Here is a 24,031-nt window from a genome sequence, read left to right as displayed (position 1 = left end):
ATCCCAACTTAAAAGGTGTTTTGATAAACGAAAAAAGAAAAAGCTTTAAAAACAATATATAAAAAGTCAAATACAATCTCCAATCTTCTTTTGAAACACATTTAGCTAAGCTCAGTTCTTCAGCTTACAAAAACACAAAAGAACACAACATGAAATAAAGTGCCCTGGTTTAAGAGGACATGTTTAAACGTCAGCAGCAACATGAAAATAATTTACCTTTAAAAATTGGGTTTTTATAGGCAAACATTATTATAGGATGTACACAAAAAAATGTTGGACACAGCTCTTGCGAGTGAACAATCATTTGGTTATGGTTTAAATTGATTTCAAACGTGCTACACAGACAGGCGAAAATTTTACCCTCGTAAATTTGGATGGATTTAGTTTCGGAGCAAAATGCAGGTTGAAATCCCTTTTCGCACATGAGAGATAGGTTATTTTTTTAGTCCCCAAGTCTATTTTTAGGCGCATTTGCGAGTAAATTTTGTCACACTGTAAAGCACTGCTTTAATATACCATCAAAATTCTCTTTCATCTCATATCTCATTCACACTGTCTCATAGGGACGGCGTGGCGAAGTGGGAGAGTGGCCGTGCGCAACCCGAGGGTCCCTGGTTCAATCCCCACCTAGTACCAACTTCGTCACGTCCGTTGTGTCCTGAGCAAGACACTTCACCCTTGCTCCTGATGGGTGCTGGTTAGCGCCTTGCATGGCAGCTCCCTCCATCAGTGGGTGAATGGGTAAATGTGGAAGTAGTGTCAAAGCGCTTTGAGTACCTTGAAGGTAAAAAAGCGCTATACAAGTACAACCCATTTATTTATTTATTCGTCTTTAATTGGGCGGCATTTTGTTCTTTCGCTGGGATTCTACATTTCCAGAGCTACCTTCTTAAATAAATCAGTTTCTTTTTTTTTTTCCCCCATCGATGTACTACAACATTTTCTGTTCTTTTAATTTGTAAAGCAAATAAAGAGTCTCCTTTTTATAACAATTGTTGCTTATATTTTTACTGGATGGTATCTCCTTCTGGGTTATATCCCACGCATGGGCGATACAAAGGGGTCCCCTCTGGTGGCACACAGATCTGATTTTCAATCGCATAATCCAGGTGTGTTGGTTCCACTTTTCAAAAGCCGAACACCATCGGATAAATGTGTTTCCATGGATTGTAGGATGCTTATTTAGAGCCCAACTGTTTGAGAAATCAGACTAAGACCATGACTACACTAAGTCGTTTAACCCCTTAAAGGAATAATTATTTAGCCTAAGCACTGTTTCAGCAACACTAAACCAGCGTTTAAGGTCCCCCTCCTCAGACAAATTTTTACAATGCTAAGTGCGCAGTGTATTTCTTGAATCTCCGGCACTTAGCTTTGTATGGACTCATTGCGCGTTTACAAAGTGAGTTCGGAGAGGACGTGATGCCAGAAAGAATGCGCCCATACATGAAGTGACGCTAGAAAGACCGCACCCACACAGGAAGTGACGGCAGAAAGAACGCGCCACAGCCAGCTTTATAACAACCAGAGCTAAAAAGATGGAGGCGAGTCATCCAGACATGCCGTGTTTCTCCTCCTTCTATATTTACAAACGCTTGTGGAAATCACACATGAATACCTTAAGAGAAAGCAAAGCAGCTATTTGGGATACAATACTGAGTTCTCAGACAGCAAGAGAACTTTGAATGTCCAGGCCAGCTGTGATTCTACTTACCGAAAAACTTTGTCCCTTCCTCCCGTGGATGTGATACAGGCAGTGTGTGACTACAAATATTGCTTTATGGATGTAATTGTGAAATGGCCAGGTCGCGTGGGTGATGCCCGCATCTTCGCTAACTCCGCCATTAGCGTGCAGCTGAAAGATGGAACCATCCCCTCGTGTACCAAACAACTGCTGGAAGATGAAGATTTGGTCCTTGTTTTTCTTTTAGGTGACCCAGCTTATACCCTGACGCCATATCTCACAAAATAATACCCCAACGGCGGAGTCAACCCATAACTATATATATATACACATATATATATATATATGTATATGTATGTATATATACATACATATACATATATATATACACATATATATATATACATATATATGTATATACATACATATGTATATATATACACATATATATATATATATACATATAAATATATTTACACACATATATATACATATATATATATATATACATATATACATATATATATATATACATATATACATATACATATATACATATATATACATATATACATATATATACATATATACATATATACACATATATACATATATATACACATATATACACATATATACATACATACATACATACATACATACATATATATATATATATATATGTTAGGGGTGTGGGAAAAAATCAATTCGAATACGAATTCAGAATCGATTCTCATTTTTTAAAAATATATTTTTATTTTTATTTAAAAAAAAAATGTTTTAATCAATCCAACAAACCACTACACAGCAATACCATACAATGCAATTCAATTCCAAAACCAAACCTTACCCAGCAACACCCTGAACTGCAATAAACAGATCAATTGAAAGGAGACACAAACACGACACAGAACAAACCAAAAGTAGTGAAACAAAAATGAATATTATCAACAACAGTATCAATATTAGTTATAATTTCAGCATAGCAGTGATTAAAAATCCCTCATTGACATTATCATTAAACATTTTTAAACATTAAAAAAAGAACAATAGTGTCACAGTGGCTTACACTTGCATCGCATCTCATAAGCTTGACAACACACTGTGTCCAATATTTTCACAAAGATAAAATAAGTCATATTATTGGTTCGTTTAATAGTTAAAACAAATTTACATTATTGCAATCAGTTGATAAAACATTGTCCTTTACAATTATAAAAGCTTTTTTTTTTTTTTTAAATCTACTACTCTGCTAGCATGTCAGCAGACTGGGGTAGATCCTGCTGAAGTCCTATGTATTGAATGAATACAGAATCGCTTTGAATCGGTAAAATATCGTTTTTGAATCGAGAATCGAATAAAAACAAAAAAAAAATCGATATATTATCGAATCGTGACCCCAAGAATCGATATTGAATCGAATCGTGGGACACCCAAAGATTTGCAGCCCTAATATATATAGTATATATATATACACAGGACTGTCTCAGAAAATTTTAATATTGTGATAAAGTCCTTTATTTTCTGTAATGCAACTAAAAACATGAAAATGTCATACATTCTGGATTCGATACACATTAACTGAAATATTGCAAGGCTTTTATTATTTTAATATTGTTGATTATGGCATACAGCATAAGAAAACTCAAAAATCCTATCTCAAAAAATTTGAATATTTCCTCAGACCAAGTAAAAAAAAAGATTTATAACAACGAAACTAAATCAAACCTTTGAAAATGTCAATTAATGCATTCAGTACTTGGTTGGGAATCCCTTTGCACGGATTACTGCATTATGATTGGCATGAATTGATTTACCATGAATTGATTAACGTGGACCCCGACTTAAACAAGTTGAAAAACTTATTCGGGTGTTACCATTTAGTGGTCAATTGTACGGAATATGTACTGTACTGTGCAATCTACTAATAAAAGTATCAATCAATCAATCAATCAATGCGGCGTGGCATGGAGGCAATCAGCCTGTGGCATTGTAGAGGTGTTATGGATTCCCAGGATGCTTCAATAGGCCTTTAGCTCATTTGCATTATTGGGTCTGGTGTCTTTTAGCTTCTTCTTCACAATACCCCACGCATTCTCTATGGGGTTCGGGTCAGGGGAGTTGGCAGGCCAATCAGGGACAGTAATGCCATGGTAAGTACACCAGTTACTGGTGGTTTTGGCACTGTGGGCCGGTGCAAGATCATGCTGGAAAATTAAATCATCATCTCCATGGAGATTTTCAACAAATCGAAACATGAAGTGTTTTAAAATCTCTTGGTACACAGCTGCATTGACTCTAGACTTGATGAAACACAGTGGACCAACACCAGCAGCTGACACGGCTCCCCAAACCATTGCTGACTGTGGGAACTTCACACTTTTATTTGGAAGTCAAGGCGCTAGAGTCTGGAGGAAGGCTGGAGAAGGAGCAAAATCCAAGTTGCTTGAAATCCAGTGTGAAGTTCGCCACTGGCTGATTGCCTCCATGCCACGCCGCATTGATGCAGTAATCCGTGCAAAAGGATTCCCAACCAAGTACTGAGTGCATTAATTGACATTTTCAAATGTCTGATTTTGTTTTGCTGTATAAATCTTTTTTTTTTACTTGGTCTGAGGAAATATTCAAATTTTTCGAGATAAGATTTTTTTAGTTTTCTTAATCTGTATGCAATAATCAGCAATACTAAAATAATAAAAGGCTTGCAGTATTTCATTTGACGTGTAATGAATCCAGAATGTATGACATTTTCCTGTTTTTAGTTGCAATACAGAAAATAAAGGACTTTATCACAATATTGTAATTTCGGAGACAGTCATGTGTGTGTGTGTGTATATATATATATATATATATATATATATATATATATATATATATATATATATATTCATTTCATTTTCTACCGCTTATTCCCTTCTGGGGTTGCGGGGGGCGCTGGCGCCTATCTCAGCTACAATCGGGCGGAAGGCGGGGTACACCCTGGACAAGTCACTACCTCACCGCAGGGCCAACACAGATAGACAGACAACATTCACACTCACATTCAAACACTAGGGCCAATTTAGTGTTGCCAATCAACCTATCCCCAGGTGCATGTCTTTTATATATATATATATATATATATATATATATATATATATATATATATATATATATAAGTATATATATATCCCTAAATTAATTGTTGTAATATGTTCTTTATTGCATTGTCTACTTTCTCATGTCGACTAAAGATTTGATTCATGTATGAAGTCTCAGGTGTGATTCACTACAATAGAGCCCCACACACCATTGTATTCTAGTTAATTGAAATACCACTACACTGGATATTGTTCAAAGGAGATATATTTTAATCTAAAAACTTGAACATAAAACACAGCATACAAATGTAAAATGCACAGCAAACTATTTTACAATATAGCTCTTTTAAATAACTTCACAGTGACGTCATCTACTGGAGAGTTTGGAGCAGATGGACGCTCAGGTGGATTTTAATTTTTTCCCCCCCGCTTATGTGTAGTAGGTCGTGTTGCGCCGGCAGACGGTGGGGTCTGGGGGTCTTAAATGGTGGCATTGTCGTGTGTGGACACGGATAAGGTTAGGTGTGATTTACCCTGTTTAACCTTATACAGGTTAGGTGTGATTTACCCTGGATAACCTTATTTGGCTTAGTTTAAACAGAGCCTAAGAGATTGTAAAAAAACTTCCATTTAAACCAATTTGGGGACTTGCACTCTTCCCATTGAAGTTCATAATTAGGACAGCCACTGAAACAGACAGGAAGTACTCCTTCAGCTTGAGTAAAACTCGGGGGAGGGGCTGTCTTGTGACTTCAAAGGAGGTAATCGAATAGGCTTTAACTGGTGACGGCCATCTTCACAATAACAAGGCACTTTCCGTGTGATCGTTGAAAAATGTAGTGTCAAACAAAGATTCGATTCGATTGTGGCCAAACGCTTATACAAACCCCAAAACCAGTGAAGTTGGCACCTTGTCCATCCATCCATCCATCCATCCATTTTCTTCCGCTTATTCCCTTTGGGGTTACGGGGGGCGCTGGTGCAAATCTCAGCTACAATCGGGCGGAAGGCGGTACACCCTGGACAAGTCGCCATCTCATCGCAGGGCTAACACTGATAGACAGACAACATTCCCACTCACATTCACACACTAGGGACCATTTAGTGTTGGTTGGCACGTTGTGTACATGGTAAAAAAACCAGAATACAATGAGTTGCAAATCCTATTCAACTTATATTCAACTGAATAGACTGCAAAGACAAGATATGTAATGTTCGAACTGAGAATTTTTTTTTCTCAAATAATCATTAACTTACAATTTAATGGCAACAACACATTGCGAAAAAGTTGGCACAGGGGCATTTTTACCACTGTGTTACATGGCCTTTCCTTTAACAACACTTAGTAAACATTTGGTAACTGAAAAGACTAATTTTTAAAGCTTTTCAGTTGGAATTCTTTCCCATTCTTGCTTGATGTTGAGCTCAAGTTGTTCAACAGTCCAGGGTCTCCGTTGTGAAATTTTAGGCTTCATATTGCAACACACATTTTCCATGGGGCACAGGTCTGTACTACAGGCAGGCCAGTGTAGTACCCGCACTCTTTTACTATGAAGCCAAGCTGTTGTAACACGTGGTTTGGCATTGTCTTTCTGAAATAAGCAGGGGCGTCCATGATAACGTTGCTTGGATGGCAACATATGTTGCCTTAAAACCTTTTTGTACCGTTCAGCATTAATGGTGCCTTCACAAATGTGTAAGTTACCCATGCCTTGTTCACTAATACACCCCCATATCACAGATGCTGGCTTTTGAACTTTGCACTGAGAACAATCCGGATGGTTATTTTCCTCTTTGTTCCGGAGGACATGATGTCCACAGTTTCCAAAAACAATTTGAAATGTGGACTCTTCCGACCACAGAACAGTTTTACACTTTGCATCAGTCCATCTTAGATGACCTTGGGCCTAGCAAAGCCGGCGGCATTTCTAGGTGTTGTTGATGAATGGCTTTCCCTTTGCATAGTAGAGTTTTAACTTTCCCTTTGCATAGTAGAGTTTTAAATTGCGCTTACAGATGTAGCGACAAACTGTAGTTACTGACAGTAGTTTCCTGAAATTTTTCTGAGCCCATGTGGTGATATCCTTTACACACTGATGTCGCTTTTGGATGCAGTGCTGCCTGAGGGATCTAAGGTCTCAGGTATTCAATGTTACGTGCAGTGATTTCTCCAGATTCTCTGAACCTTTTGATGATATTACAGCTTAGATGGTGAAATCCCTAAATTCCTTGCAATAGCTCATTGAGAAATGTTGTTCTTAAACTGTTTGACAATTTCCTCACGTATTTGTTCACAAAGTGGTGACCCTCGCCCAATCCTTGTTTGTGAATGACTGAGCATTTCATGGAAGTTGCTTTTATACCCAATCATGGCACCCACCTGTTGTTAATTAGCCTGTTCACCTGTGGGATTTTCCAAATAAGTGTTTGATGAGCATTCCCCAACTTTCTCAGTCTTTTTTAGCCACTTGTCCCAGCTTTTTTGAAACATGTTGCAGGCTTCAAAGTTAAAATGAGCTAATATTTGCAAAAAATTACAAAGTTTTCCAGTTCGAGCGTTAACTATCTTGTCTTTGCAGTCTGTTCAATCATTGTGTTCTGTTTTTATTTACGATTTACGCAACGTGACAACTTTACTGGTTTTGGGATTTTTAGAAAACAGTGACCGCCTGAAAGCTTTGGGGCACGTTCCCGTGTTTTTTGTTTATTAAATAAGCGGAGGAACGGCCGAGTTTGAGCGAGTTCGAAAATGAGTACTTTTCAGTTGTTGCGAGAATTAGGAGATATTTAATATTACCATCAATACAGAATTTGGCTTACTTTTCTACCTCGGGTCAACACAAATGAAATAGGACTCATGTCCGCCATAAAAGTTATATTTTCTTAAGAGAGGACAAGTATGTCTACGTTTTAACCAAAAATACATGACATTGGGATGAAAGATGTGGCCTGGAGGATATTTTTTTTCACAACAAGGAAAGTGTTTTTTCCCCTCTAGAAAGCTAGAGTGGATGCCATACACCTTCACTGAAAAAGTTCATAAAAACCGAGCGGGGCTCACCTAACTCCTGGTGGCAACCTATCCAAAACCAAACATTAGACATAAAAACCTTTTAGACAGCGATAGTGTATGAACAACGTGAGATGGCTGAGAGCACAAGCAAGGCTACCCTCTCTTAATTAGTGGAATGCTTAAGGCACATACCAATTTTGTTTATTAGCATGTCGCCAATACGTTTGCATAAACATGTATTGTATGCCACGCCATTGTACAGCCATTGTATTGTCTTTAACATAAGTGTGCTAATCGGACAATAAACTGCATGAATGTCATACGATTAGGTGCTCAGTTTCCCTTAGTCTAAATACTGTCGTGGTCAAAAGTTTACATACACTTGTAAAGAACATAATGTCATGGTTGTCTTGAGTTTACAATCATTTCTACAACTCTTATTTTTTTGTGATAGAGTGATAGGAGCACATACTTGTTGGTCACAAAAAAAATTCATGAAAAAAATTGAGCTGTTTTGCCACAATACCCTGCAATATGTTTGAAGGAGAAAAGGTGAGGCTTTTGATCCAAGGAACACCATTCCTACCGCCATGTAGTATTATGCTTTGGGCCTGTTTTGCTGTAAATGGATATAGTGATTTAAATGGGACAATGAAAAAGGAGGATTACCTCCACATTCTTCAGGACAACCTAAAATCATCAGCCCGGAGGTTGAATCTTGGGTGCAGTTGGGTGTTCCAACAGGACAATGACCCCCAACACACGTCAACAGTGGTAAAGGAATGGCTAAATCAGGCTAGAATTAAGGGTTTTAGAATGGCCTTAACAAAGTTCTGACATAAACATGTGGATAATGCTGAAGAAACAAGTCCATATCAGAAAACCAACACATTTAGCTGAACTGCACCAATTTTGTCAAGAGGAGTGGTCAAAAACTCAACCAGAAGCTTGCCAGAATTTAATATGGGTCTACTGAAAATGTGACCAAATCTGCTGGGTCAAAAGTATACATACAGAAATGTTAAAATTTGGTTACATGTCCTTTGGTAGCCATCCACAAGCTTCTGGTTGAATTTTTAACCACTCCTCTTGACAAAATTGGTGCAGTTCCGCTAAATTTGTTGTTCTTCTGACATGGACTTGTTTCTTCACCACTGTCCACACGTTTAAGTCAGGACTTTGGGAGGGCCATTCTAAAACCTTAATTCTAGCCTGATTTAGCCATTCCTTTACCAATTTTGACATGTGTTTGGGGTGGTGTTCTTGGGATTAAAGGCCACTGATTTCTCCTCCAAACATATTGCTGTGTACTGTGGCCAAACAGCTAAATTTTAGTTTTATCAGACCACAGAACTTTTCTCCAGTACGTCTAATCTTTGTCCATGTGATGTCAGATGAAACACAAATTTAGCTGTTTGGCAACAATACATAACAATATGTTTGGAGGAGAAAAGGTGAGGCCTTTAATCCCAGGAACACCAATTCCTACCGTCATTTAGTATTATGCTCTGGGCCTGTTTTGCTGCCAATGGAACTGGTGCTTTAAATGGGACAATAAAAAAGGAGGAATATCGCCAAATTCTTCAGGACAACCTCAAATCATCAGCCCGGAGGTTGGGTCTTGGGCACAGTCGGTGTTCCAACAGGACAATGACCCCAAGCACACATCAAAAGTGGTGAAGGAATGGTTAAATCAAGCTAGAATTAAGGTTTTAGAATGGCTCCCCCAAAGTCCTGACTTAAACATGTGGACAATGCTGAGGCAACAAGTCCATGTCAGAAAACCAGCACATTTAGCTGAACTGCACCAATTTTGTTAAGAGCAGTGGTCAAAAACTCAACCAGAAGCTTGTGGATGGCTACCAAAAGCGCCTTATTGCAGTGAAACTTGCCAAGGGACATGTAACCAAATATTAACATTGCTGTATGTATACTTTTGACCCAGCAGATTGTCACATTTTCAGTAGACCCATAATAAATTCATAAAAGAACCAAACTTTATGAATGTTTTTTGTGACCAACAAGTATGTGCTCCAATCACTCTATCACAAAAAAATAAGAGTTGGAGAAATTATTGGAAACTCAAGACAGCCATGACATTATGTAAACGTTTGACCACGACTGTAATTACCCACCCCTGCCCTAAAGCAACATGCTTGAATCAATACCAACTTAAACTTTTCTCTCAATAAAAACAGGACTTATTCTACAGTATTCTGGTCTTTTTTTCCATTATTTTTTAAGATGTTCTCATTTCCAATAACCCGTGGTGTAAACCACATTGTGAGCACACCTCATCCACCCATCAATCCATATGATGTGTGTTAAATCCTGCCAGCCTACGGGTCATTATATTGAATGTTGGCTGTATAATGGGACCATTATGAAGGGTAGTTATTTTCTCTTCCTTTTATAAACATCCATTTATAATTTTTCGGTGCACTTCTTTAACAAGTACATCTTGGCACCCTTGCACATCTCCTTCTTTTCTAATGCAGCCAATCTTCCTCCAGCCAGTGGGGGGTATCTTTTAGGCCCAGATATGTCCGTGACTGTAAGATATTATTTCTTTCATTTTTGCTCACCTGCAGCTTATTCTACTTTTAACGTTACACACAAAACTCCCAATAATGGCAGTGAAGTGTTAATGAAAATGTTTCCTACATATATAAGACATTTTAGCATAAATGAAATAGAGATAAGGCGTGTTAGCATACTGTAACGCAGATGATTTAACATAATTAGACATATGCTTATGATTTATTACAAAAATAACATTTATTTTTTGAAATATCAATAAGTATGGTGTTTCTTTACAAAGTTACATATTACATTGGTTTCAGTCATTTTTATGGTTCTTGTCAAAGGCAAGGATGTGACCACTCTTTGTGGGGAAAAAAGAGGAACATTTCTATCAACACAAGGTGCTGCTACACCAGGGGTGTCAAACGTACAGCCCGCGAACATGTTTTATCCGGCCCGCGGAATGAGTTTGCTCAGTATAAAAATGAGCAGAAAATTTTGAATGAAAAAAACTGCTGTTGTAAATGTGTCCACTACATGTTGCAACAGCAATTATTTGTATCTTTGTAGATGATGCTGTGCAAGTAAAAAAAAATAAACCACATAATGTAAGTGCATCAGTCAAGGAAAATGAGCAAACTACATAAATAACATCCTGTAATTTGATTTTGATATTATTTTTTTATCTTGATAGATTGGAAATGAACACCAATGAGTTGACTGATGAGCATTATCACATAATTTATTCAGAAAGTATAAATAAAGACAAATAAAGATAGAATAATATTAACTGCAACATCCATCCGTCCATTTTCCATCCATCCATTTTCTACCGCTTATTCCCTTTGAGGTCGCGGGGGGGCGCTGGTGCTTATCTCAGTTACAATCAGGCGGAAGGCAGCGTACACCCTGGACAAGTCGCCACCTCATCGCAGGGCCAACTCAGATAGACAGACAACATTCCCACTCACATTCACACACTGGGGCCCAGTTAGTGTTGCCAATCAACCTATCCCCAGGTGCATGTCTTCGGAAGTGGGAGGAAGCCGGAGTATCCGGATGGAACCTACGCATTCACAGGGAGAACATGCAAACTCCACACAGAAAGATCCCGAGCCCAGGATTTAAACCCAGACTACTCAGGACCCTCGTATTGTGAGGCAGACGCACTAGCCCCTCTTCCACTGTGAAGCCCGTAGATTTTTATGTAAAATGTAAAATGAGTTTTACACCACTGTGCTTCACAAATCCCGAAATAACATTTTGAAAATCAAGGCTACAATTGGGTGCATTTCTGCAAGATATTTTACCTTTAGATTTATCTTAATCTACTAAACTGTTTTGGTTGTCTATTTGACACTTCCATGTCCCATGTTATGTACCACAAAATTGTGGTGGATAATTTACTTCCATTATCATCATTAAAAATGTAATGTAAAATTCTATAAAAATACATGCAAAAAACTCAGAAACATTTCCCATTTGGCAACTCTATCCTATAGCCACGCTCCTTCGGGTAATACTTCTGGTGTAGGCTCTGTTTACAGCCGTCTCGTCAAAAATATACCTTGTACCTGCCTACTAATAAATACTTTAGAACTACAACTGGTTTGGAACTGACAGTGTTTGGATTGTAATCATCTAAATATGATTAGCAGCGAAGGAGACTTTAACGTTGTGGCTCAGAGAGCGAACTGAGGCGACAAGAAGACGAGCGAACTTGTTTTGGTCCTGCAACTCAGTGCAGTGTTTAGCCAAGAGGAACAGTGCGTACCAGCAGCTGAGGCGAGCGTTCAGCAAATCTTCTTTACATCATATTTTTATTGATATTTCAATTTAAAAAAAAATCTAAATATTGGTTTGTACTTAAGCACTTTAAAATGTAATTAAATAAAAAATGGGTTGCAAATTAAATCTATTAATAATTATTTCTGGTGAGTAATATTGCCTTGGTTGACCTACACTTTTCAGCAGCCTTTGAATGCATCATAAAACCCCCTTTGCCTTGTATTTCTCGGATGGATCATTCTTTGCCGTGACAGCACAGCTTGTAAGTTCAATATGCACACTTGAATAGCTTACCGTATTTTCTGGACCACAGGGTATACCGGGTTATAAGGCGCACTGCCGATGAATGGTCTATTTATGGTCTGATCATAGGGCGCATGAAAGGAGTCATATTATTCTTTTTTTTTTCTAAATTGAAAACACTTCCTTCTGGTCTACATAACATGTAGTGGTGGTTCTTTGGTCAATATGTTATAGAGATTATGTTTTACATATCATCTTCAAGCCGCTTTCTGAGCGTCTCTTCAGGATGCGTTGTTTTTGGGTGGTCTTATTTACGTGGCTCACCTTCGGCAGCATCTTCTCCCCGTAATCTATGTTGTAGCGGTGTAGCGTGCAAGGACGGGAGTGGAAGAACTGTCAACTGTTTTAATGAAATTCAAACTTTACGTAAATCAATAACGGAGCAGCATCTCCTCATCCGGAAACAACCACACAGAAATTGTGTCCTGTGAAAAACCGTCCAACCGGAACTCTAATAACTAAAGTTCTTTGGGTGAAAAATATTAACGCACTACACCATTAAGTTTTGGCGCTTACAAGGCGAGTTTACGAACAGTTATACAGTGGGGCAAAAAAGTATTTAGTCAGCCACCGATTGTGCAAGTTCTCCCACTTAAAATGATGACAGAGGTCTGTAATTTTCATCATAGATACACTTCAACAGTGAGAGACAGAATGTGAAAAAAAATCCAGGAATTCACATTGTAGGAATTTTAAATAATTTATTTGTAAATTATGGTGGAAAATAAGTATTTGGTCAACCATTCAAAGCTCTCACTGATGTAAGGAGGTTTTGGCTCAAAATCTCACGATACATGGCCCCATTCATTCTTTCCTTAACACGGATCAATCGTCCTGTGCCATTAGCAGAAAAAGCATGATGTTTCCACCCCCATGCTTCACAATAGGTGTGGTGTTCTAGGGATGCAACTCAGTATTCTTCTTTCTCCAAACACGACAAGTTGAGTTCATACCAAAATGGATACATGGATGATACAGCAGAGGATTGGGAGAATGTCATGTGGTCAGATCAAACCAAAATAGAACTTTTTGGTATTAACTCAACTCGTCGTGTTTGGCGCTCCAGACTATAATTGATAGCTGTGGTCTTACACAAATAATAAATGAACCCACGCATCGCAACGGCAATATGATAAACCTAGTGCTTGTCAGGGGTATCACCGTTTCCAAAGTTATGATACTCCCATATACTAAAGTAATGTCCGATCATTACCTTATAAAATTCGAAGTTCAGACTCATGTTCGGTAGGCTAATAATAATAATAACTGCTATAGCAGCCGCAACATTAATGTTGCCACAACGACAACTCTTGCTGACCTACTGCCCTCGGTAATGGCACCATTCCCAAAGTATGTGGGCTGTCTTGATAACCTCACTAACAAGATAGTATAGCACCGCTGAAGTTAAAAAAGGCATACCCCATGGTTTACAGAAGAAACTAGAGCTCACAAATTATCACGTAGAAAGCTTGAACGCAAATGGCGCGCGACTAAACTTGAGGTTTTCTATCAAGCATGGAGTGATAGTTTAATAACTTATAAACGCATGCTTACTTTAGCTAAAGCTAAATATTACTCAAATCTCATCCGCCTTAATAAAAATGATCCTAAATTTGTGTTTAATACGGTAGCATCGCTAACCCAACAAGGGACTCCTTCCAGTAGCTCCACCCACTCGGCAGATGACTGTATATTATAAATCATGCATATCACTTGGATAACAGAAGGATAAGGAAGTAGTCTGACAAGTTGGTACACTTTGACAGCCAATTTAGACTCATAAATGACAAGAACGACACAGTAGCTCCACCTACTTGGCAAATGACTATGAATTTCTTTAATAAGAAAATTGAACTCATTAGAAATGATATTAAAGACAATGCGTCTCAGCTACAACTGGGTTCTTTTAACACTGATACGATGGTATATACGGCGGATACTGCCCTCCAAAATAGTTTCTCTCTTTTTGATGAAATAACATTAGAAGAATTGTTACAACGTGTAAATGGAATAAAACAAACATGTTTACTTGACCCACTTCCTGGGAAACTTATCAAGGAGCTCTTTGTATTATTAGGTCCATCAGTGCTAAATATTATAAACTTATCACTTTCCTCGGGTACTGTTCCCCTAGCATTCAAAAAAGCGGTTATTCATCCTCTCCTTAAAAGACCTAACCTCGATCCTGACCTCATGGTAAACTACCGACCGGTGTCTTACTTTCACTTTATTTCAAAAATCCTTGGAAAAAATTGTTGCAGAGCAGCTAAATGAACACTTAGCGTCTAACAATCTATGTGAAACCTTTCAATCCGGTTTCAGGGCAAACCACTCTACTGAGACAGCCCTAGCAAAAATGACTAATGATCTATTGCTAACGATAGATTCTGTTGCGTTATCGATGTTGCTGCTCCTCGATCTTAGTGCTGCTTTCGATACAGTCGATCATAATATTTTATTAGAGCATATCAAAACACAAATTGGTATGTCAGACTTAGCCCTGTCTTGGTTAATTCCTATCTTACTGTCAGGATGCAGTGCCTATGTTAAGGTAACGTGTGGAATTCCCCAGGGTCCGGTCCTTGGCCCTGCACTCTTCAGCATCTACATGCTGCCGCTAGGTGACATCATACGCAACTATACATGCCCCTAAAGCTGACCAACACGCCGGATTGTATTCAGCTGGAGGCGTGTCTTAATGAAATTAAACAATAGATTTCCGCTAACTTTTTGCAACTCAACGCCAAAAATACGGAAATGCTGATTATCGGTCCTGCTAGACACCGACCTTTACTTAATAATACAACGTTATCATTTGACAACCAAACAATTAAACAAGGTGACTCGGTAAAGAATCTGGGTATTATCTTCGACCCAATTCTCTCGTTTGAGTCACACATCAAAAGCGTTACTAAAACGACCTTCTTTTATCTCTGTAACATCGCTAAAAATTCGCTCCATTTTGTCCACTAACGACGCTGAGATCATTATCCATGCGTTTGTTACGTCTCGTCTCGATTACTGTAACATATTATTTTCGGGTCCCTCCATGTCTAGCATTAAACGATTACAGTTGGTACAAAATGCGGCTGCTAGACTTTTGACAAGAACTAGAAAGTTTGATCATATTACGCTTATACTGGCTCACCTGCACTGGCTTCCTGTGCACTTAAGATTTGACTTTAAGGTTTTACTACTCACGTATAAAATACTACACGGTCTAGCTCCAGCCTATCTTGCCGATTGTATTGTACCATATGTCCCGGCAAGAAATCTGCGTTCAAAGGACCCCGGCTTATTAGTGATTCCCAGAGCCCAAAAAAAGTCTGCGGGCTATAGAGCTTTTTCATTTCAGGCTCCAGTACTCTGGAATGCCCTCCCGGTAACAGTTCGAGATGCCACCTCAGTAGAAGCATTTAAGTCTCAACTTAAAACTCATTTGTATACTCTAGCCTTTAAATAGACTCCCTTTTTAGACCAGTTGATCTGCCGTTTCTTTTCTTTTTCTTCTATGTCCCACCCTCCCTTGTGGAGGGGGTCCGGTCCGATCCGGTGGCCATGTACTGCTTGCCTGTGTATCGGCTGGGGACATCTCTGCGCTGCTGATCCGCCTCCGCTTGGGATGGTTTCCTGCTGGCTCCGCTGTGAGCGGGACTCTCGCTGCTGTGTTGGATCCATTATGGATTGAACTTTCACAGTATCATGTTAGACCCGCTCGACATCCATTGCTTTCCTCCTCTCCAAGGTTCTCATAGACATCATTGTCACCGATGTCCCACTGGGTGTGAGCTTTCCTTGCCCTTATGTGGGCCTACCGAGGATGTCGTAGTGGTTTGTGCAGCCCTTTGAGACACTAGTGATTTAGGGCTATATAAGTAAACATTGATTGATAGAGCGTTTTCTGTTCGGGCTCCAGTACTCTGGAATGCTACCCCAGTAGAAGCATTTAAGTCTCACCTTAAAACTCGTTTGTATACTCTAGACTTTAAATAGACCCCTTTTTAGACCAGTTGATCTGCCGTATATTTTGTTTTTCTCCTCTGTCCCCCTCTCCCTTGTGGGACGGGTCCGGTCTGGTGGCCATTGTGCAGCCCTTCGAGACACTGGTGATTTAGGGCTATATAAATAAACATTGATTGATTGATTGATTGATTGATTGAAAGCGCTGCAAAACTCGCACCAGTACCAAGTTAGGCTCCAATATATTTCTTCTTAAGGGTATACAAACGAGTACGGGAGCTAGACAAAGTAAGACGATAAAAACCGACCACTTTGATGCAAAAAGGGAGGACAACTTTTCCCAACCAAAATTGTCATATTGTAAGTATAAAGTTTTGAAACCTATCAGCAACTACTTTGCGTCCTGGCTGATTCTTTTCAGTGCAAGTTATCATAGCAAGGTAATTAGTTGTATTCTGTAATCAGGGTTCATGCAAGAATGAACGTAAGGTACACTAACATATATTTAACATATGCAGGTGAAACTAAATCAATTAGAATAGGAGTGTGAAAGTCCATTCATGTCAGCAATTCAACTTCAAATGTGAAACTAATATGTGATTACAGATGAGTACTTTTTTTTTTACATATGCACAGATACAGTACCAATTTTTGGTACTTTTGTGTGTGTTAACAAATATTAATTGCTTTTAATAATAAAATAAAATTTCTAATCGGAATATTTAAAAATGAGCTTATTGTGAAAACTTCTGTCCAGTTGAACATTGAAACATTACCGAAAGAGAATTTGTCCACTCCGAGTGCATTTGAAGTGGTGGCCGAGTATTAGTGTGCTAACTGAGTTTTGGACCATTTTCATAAAAGTACTGTCCATACTTCCTAGCCAGCCTGGCTTCTTGTTTTTGTTCATGCTTTCATTTTTGTGTGTTGCTGCTCTTGCTCAGCCCAATTTTTTTTTTTTGCGATCAAGATTATTTTTGAGTGTACCTACGAAGATGTCACTGCATTCTGGGTCAACACCACACGCTAATATAGAGCACCGTGACACCTAATGTGGTGATACCATTAGTGCTGTCAAATGTTTTAATCAGACAAATCACACTTTTGCATTTTGATTAATCAAGATGAATCGCAGTTAATTACCTGCGTGTAAAATGTAACAACATTTTCAATTTTATTGTCAGGATTTAATGTCGGAATCTTTTTTTTTTTTACATGTTTTACTTTATTGCATGTCATTTATTTGATCAAAACCTAAGAGTATTACATAAAGGATTGTTGCTGTGGATTTTGAAGAGAAATTTTCCAGCAAGCACATTAAACGGTAAATGGGTTATACTTGTACAGCCCTTTTCTACCTTCAAGGGACTCAAAGCGCTTTGACACTATTTCCACACTTACCCGTTCACACACACTGATGGCGGGAGCTGCCATGTAAGGCCCTAACCATGATCAGGAGCAAGGGTGTTGCTCAAGGACACAATGGACGTGACTCGGCTGGGAAAAGCTGGTGATCGAACCAGAAACCCTCAGGTTGCTAGCATGGCGACTCTCCCAATCGCGCCATGCCGTGCCCACATTAGTTGCAGTCTCTTCACTCATCTTTGAACTGATGTACAGTATGCACTGACCTGTTTACAGATCGTTAAGCAACCTGTTCCGCCTTTCAGGTAATCACTAGTGGTTAAGTAAAAAAAAAAGCATAAATTGCACGATTAATCTGCTTTTATACATGATTAATGAGATGTTTTAGGATTAATTTCATGAGTTAATGCCTTATTTTGACAGCCCTAAATTAAATCCATATTTAGGGCCAACTTGCCCATCTTGCCTGTCTGCTATACTTTCGCCAGCGTCATAACACAGGAGTGGCTGGTCATGATGTACACACTTAAATTACATTTTGTCCAAGCATCTTTGAAAATAGACATTTTAATAATATCACAAGGTCAACAGAATTACAGTGTAATTTGGTTTCGCAAATGGTATGCAAGTGTTTCAGGCCTGTTGATGCACACATTGTTTTATTACTGCTGGCAAAACAAAATGTGCAATATTATCGCCTCATTAAGTTATAACAGTGAAAAAAGTGCAAACATTGACATATAGCAACAACAACCACATTTATTTGGATTTACCTGACAAATGTGAGCTACATATTCTATTCCTGGTGCACACCAGCTGCTGGCTAACAGTGTCTGGTGCAGAGCAGGTGGTGTGCAGCAGCTTTATCACAGCATTTCAGTAAAACAGCTGCCGGCTGCTACAGGGTACACAGTTGAGAAGGGTGGGGGAACTGACAAAAATAAAGGACTATGTGTCCAAAAAAATAAATAAGAATGGTAAAAGGATGAATTCAATTAATGATTTTGTACAACATTCTAGATGACTAATGGATTTTAGTCATTTCCGCCGTTAAACATATCAGGATGGCAAAGCAAGACTACCTCAACTGAGTCGGAGAAAAAGAAATGCTTAAGACCCTGAATTTTTAATTTATTACTCAGAGGCCCCAAACTCAAGCAGTATCATATAGAATTCACTAGAGAGCACTCTGCATGCAGAGAGAGAGCAGCAAGAAAAAGGCACAGCTGGTGGCAGCCAGAGGACCATCTGCTCATCATTTTATTAGTTCACACACACACCCGCACCCGCACACGCGCACACACACACACACACACACACGAATACAAACACACACACGGTGAGGTAGTATTAAATCCATTCTCTCGCATACATCTTTATTCTGCAAGGCTGCCCTCGGAGATAATCTGAGAAAATATGAAATCGGATTTTGAACAGAAAACCTACGGCTTGTCTTTTATTTTTCTGTTGATTTAAAAGGAACAAATGTTGTTCTTTATATTTTTTGGGTATCTCTTCATATAAATAACTGATCAACAGATAACAATCTTGCTGAATCGAACTGAATTCATGTCAATTAACTTTTTCAACCACAAGCCTAAGAAAAAGTTAAAAAGATGGAAAAGTAGATCTGTAGATGTGCATCACTTTTTTGTTGTTCGAACAATGTTTGGGATGTGACTGAAAACTTAAAAGGAAAAGATCAATTACAAAAGAACCGCAAGAACCGAGGAGAACATAGGCAGACTATGCAGAACTAATCAGAACATAAAAATGGATGGACACGACACTGTGAAACCAGCACAGAGGGGACTTGAATGTTAATTTTAAGAGTTCCCGCATAACCTGAGATCATCCTTAATACAGCACACATGACTTAATAACAAGTCCAACAGAATCCAAAGGGATGAATTAGAAAGGAGGAATGTGTTGACCTATTTTTGTAGGTGCTACTCTTTGCAATGGAGTTGGTGACTGTCTTCTAATAGTCGTAATGCTATCTACAAACCCCGTTTCCATATGAGTTGGGAAATTGTGTTAAATGTAAATATAAACGGAATACAATGCTTTGCAAATAATTTTCAACCCATATTCAGTTGAATATGCTACAAAGACAACATATTTGATGTTCAAACTCAAACTATTTGTTGAAGCTTTGAAAGTGGAATTATTTACCATTCTTGCTTGATGTACAGCTTAAGTTGTTCAACAGTTGTTGTATTTTATGGTTCATAATGCGCCACACATTTTCGATGGGAAACATGTCTGGACTGCAGGCGGGCTAGGAAAGTACCCGCACTCTTTAGCTACAATGCCACGCTGTTGTAACACGTGGCTTGGCATTGTTTTGTTGAAATAAGCAGGGGCGTCCATGATAACGTTGCTTGGATGACAACATATGTTGCTCCAAAACCTGTATGGACCATTCAGCATTAATGGTGCTTTCACAGATGTGCAAGTTACCCATGTGTTGGGCACTAATACACCCCCATACAATCACAGATGCTGGCTTTTGAACTTTGCACCTATAACAATCCGGATGGTTATTTTCCTCTTTGTTCCGGAGGACACTACGTCCACAGTTTCCAAATATAATTTGAAATGTGGACTCGTCCGACCACAAAACACTTTTCCAAATATAATTTGAAATGTGGACTCGTCAGACCACAAAACACTTTTCCACTTTGCATCAGTCCATCTTAGATGAGCTCGGGCCCAGCGAAGCCAGCGGCGTTCCTTTGTGTTGTTGTAAATGGTTTTCGCTTTGCATAGTAGAGTTTTAACTTGCACTTACAGATGTAGCGACCAACTGTAGTTACCGACAATGGTTTTATGAAGTGTTTCTGAGCACATGTGGTGATATCCTTTACACACTGATGTCGGTTTTTGATGCAGTACCGCCTGAGGGATCAAAGGTCCGTAATATCATCGCTTACGTGCAGTGATTTCTCCAGATTCTCTGAACCTTTTAAATATTTTACGGACCGTAGATGGTAAAATCCCTAAATTCCTTGCAATAGCTCGTTGAGAAATGTTGTTCTAAAACTGTTTGATAATTTGCTTACACATTGGGGACCCTCGCCCCATCCTTGTTTGTTAATGACTTAGCAATTCATGGAAGCTGTTTTTATACCAAATCATGGCACCCAACTGTTCCCAATTAGCCTGCACACCTGTAGGATGTTCCAAATAAGTGTTTGATGAGCATTCCTCAACTTTATCAGTATTTATTGCCACCTTTCCCAACTTCTTTGTCACTTGTTGGTGGCATCAAATACTAAAGTTAATGATTATTTGCAAAACAAAAAAAGTTTATCAGTTTGACCATCACATATGTTGTTTTTGTAGCATATTCAACTGAACATGGGTTGAAAATGATTTGCAAATCATTGTATTCCGTTTATATTTAACACAATTTCCCTACTCATGTGGAAACAGGGTTTGTATGAACTGTCCAAGTGATTGCTGATGGTAATTGTATAGAAGCATTAAACTAACAGTAAAAATAAAAATGAGTCATTCTGGGTGAGACACTTAATAGTTCGTATGTATGATGACCGCTGCAATTAATCGAGACTGTGTGTCTTTAGAAGTGAATTTAAGGATCGAGTGTACATCAAACATTGCATTTTATTTTGGAATTATAATTAGAACTTTTACACTGCGTGATTTAAAGGGGTCATATTATGATTGGAATCCATATTTACACTTACTTGTGGTCTACAGAACCTGTAATCTAAATTATTTGGTCCAAATTTTGCTTTATAGACCATCTTAAAGCCCCCTTTTTACTCTCTCTTGAAAATGAGTCATTTTGTGGCTGGGTTTATTTATATGGCTTCACGGTGACAGAAGGGTTAGTGTGTCTGCCACAAAATAAGAAGGTCCTGAGTAGTCAGGGTTCAATCCCGGACTCGGGATCTTTCTGTGTGGAGTTTGCATGTCCTCCCTGTCAGTGCGTGGGTTCCCTCCGGGTACTCCGGCTTCCTCCCAACTCCAAAGACATGCACCTGGGGATAGGTTGATTGGCAACACTAAATTGGCCCTAGAGTGTGAATGTGAGTGTGAATGTTGTGTTGACCCTGTGATGAGGTGGTGACTTGTCCAGGGTGTACCCCGCCTACCGCCCGATTGTAGCTGAGATAGACACCAGCGCCCCCCGCAACCCCAAAGGGAATAAGCAGTAGAAAATGGATGGATGGATGGATGGTTTATTTACATGCAAGAGACTTCCTTCATGCCCCTGTCAGCAATGTTGTAGTTTTACCGGAATGCTTCCGAACCGACAAATGTAAGTTACAGCTCCAGGCTACATTTTAGTACAAAAGCAACAGCGGAGGATCTTAGCTTCCAACCCAGATGTACGAGCCAGAGTCTGGCCTGCAGCAAGCGGGAAGCGAAAAAGGACAATCTTTAGAATTAAGGAGAAAAGTTAGGTTATTAGCTTTGTCGTTAAATGCCTTTTAGTTCAAGAATACAAGGTACCTGATATTATAATGCCCGTCTCTTGATTTTAAAGGGCTATGTACATTCATCAGAATCAGATTGTATGATAACACACAAGCAATTTTACTTTGTGGTTTATGGGGAAAAAAAACCCCAAAAAAAACACCGTAAATGTCACAATTAACATCTGGTTTTATCTTAGAATGTACATAAAAAATAAATAACAATAAACTACATAGGCAATTATAATATACTATCATAATATAATAATAGGAAGTCGATCCTTGCACATTTACTGTATATTCATATATATATATATATATATATATATATATATATATATATATATATATATATATATATATATATATATATATATATAAACCCCGTTTCCATATGAGTTGGGAAATTGTGTTAGATGTTAACATAAACGGTATACAATGATTTGCAAATCCTTTTTAACCCATATTCAATTAAATGCACTACGAAGACAAGATATTTGATGTTCAAACTCATAAACTTTATTTTTTTTTTGCAAATAATAATTAACTTTGAATTTCATGGCTGCAACATGTGCCAAAGTAGTTGGGAAAGGGCATGTTCACCACTGTGTTACATCACATTTTCTTTTAACAACACTCAATAAATGTTTTGGAACAGAGGAAACTAATTGTTAAAGCTTTGAAAGTGGCGGCCATGCCAAAATACATCAATATACTGTTTACATCCCAACTGTATCGTTAAAGTATCATTACATTTGTCAATCGAGTTAATTATTAATAGATATGTGGAGCAGTGCTGACAAAAAATTACCGTTTAAATGTAATAAAAACACTAACAATGTATGGTAAATTTTAACACTTTAATACATGTGCCAGAGTCTTACTTGCTAATATCAATGGTGAGGAAGAAACTACATGCTAACGTATGATTGTCTTATGTCTACTTTTGTTGGACTGTTGTTGGTATAAACGTCATTGTATCCACCTGGTGTTGTCCCAGTACCAAAATGTATTTTGATACTTTTCGGTACTTTGATACTTTTCTAAATAAAGGAGACGACAAAAAATTGCATTATTGGCTTTATTTGAACAAAAAACCTTACGATACATTAATCATGTTTCTTTTTGTAACTTTGTCCTTAAATAAAATAGTCAACATACAAGACAACTTGTCTTTTAGTAGTAAGTAAGCAAAGAAAGGCTCCTAATTTAGTCTGCTGACGTATGCAGTAACATATTGTGTCATTTTCCACTCAATTATTTTGTCAAAATTATTAGGGACAAGTGGTAGAAAATGGATGATTAATCTACTTGTTCATTTACTGTTAATATCTGCTTACTTTATCTTTCAACATGTTCTATCTACAATTCTTTAAAAATGTAAAAATCACTTATTCTTCTGTTGTTTGATACTTAACATTAGTTTTGGATGATACCACAAATTTCAGTATCAATCCGATACCAAGTTGTTACAGGATCATACATTGGTCATATTCAAAGTCCTCATGTGTCCAGGGACATATTTCTTGAGTTTATGAACATAATGTACATTTATAAAAAACGAAAAAAGATTTTGTGATGCTAAAAAATAATGATGAAATCCTAGTAGTATGAACTATATACGCTTCTGTACCTGGTATCAATCCGATACCAAGTCGTTACAGGATCATACATTGGTCATATTCAAAGTCCTTATGTGCCCAGGGACATATTTACTGAGTTTATTAACAATATACATTTAAAAAAAACAAAAACAATTTTGTGATGCTGTAATCATAGTAGTATCGATTATATACGCTTCTGTACTTGATATCATTACAGTGGGTGACAGGTGGACCGGTACTTTTTAGAGGCAGTATATAGTACC

General features: G+C 38.2%; 1 protein-coding gene across 1 annotated transcript in view; it reads right to left on the bottom strand.

The window, feature by feature from the left end:
• Positions 1-24,031, bottom strand: part of LOC133563313 (transcriptional enhancer factor TEF-1-like) — a 128,954-nt gene that overhangs the window by 42,636 nt on the left and 62,287 nt on the right. The gene's annotated exons all lie outside the window — the stretch shown is intronic.

Source organism: Nerophis ophidion, linkage group LG12 (assembly GCF_033978795.1).
Source record: "Nerophis ophidion isolate RoL-2023_Sa linkage group LG12, RoL_Noph_v1.0, whole genome shotgun sequence".
In the NCBI taxonomy this organism is placed as follows: Eukaryota; Metazoa; Chordata; class Actinopteri; order Syngnathiformes; family Syngnathidae; genus Nerophis; species Nerophis ophidion.
This window is presented reverse-complemented; position numbering and strand designations above follow the sequence as displayed.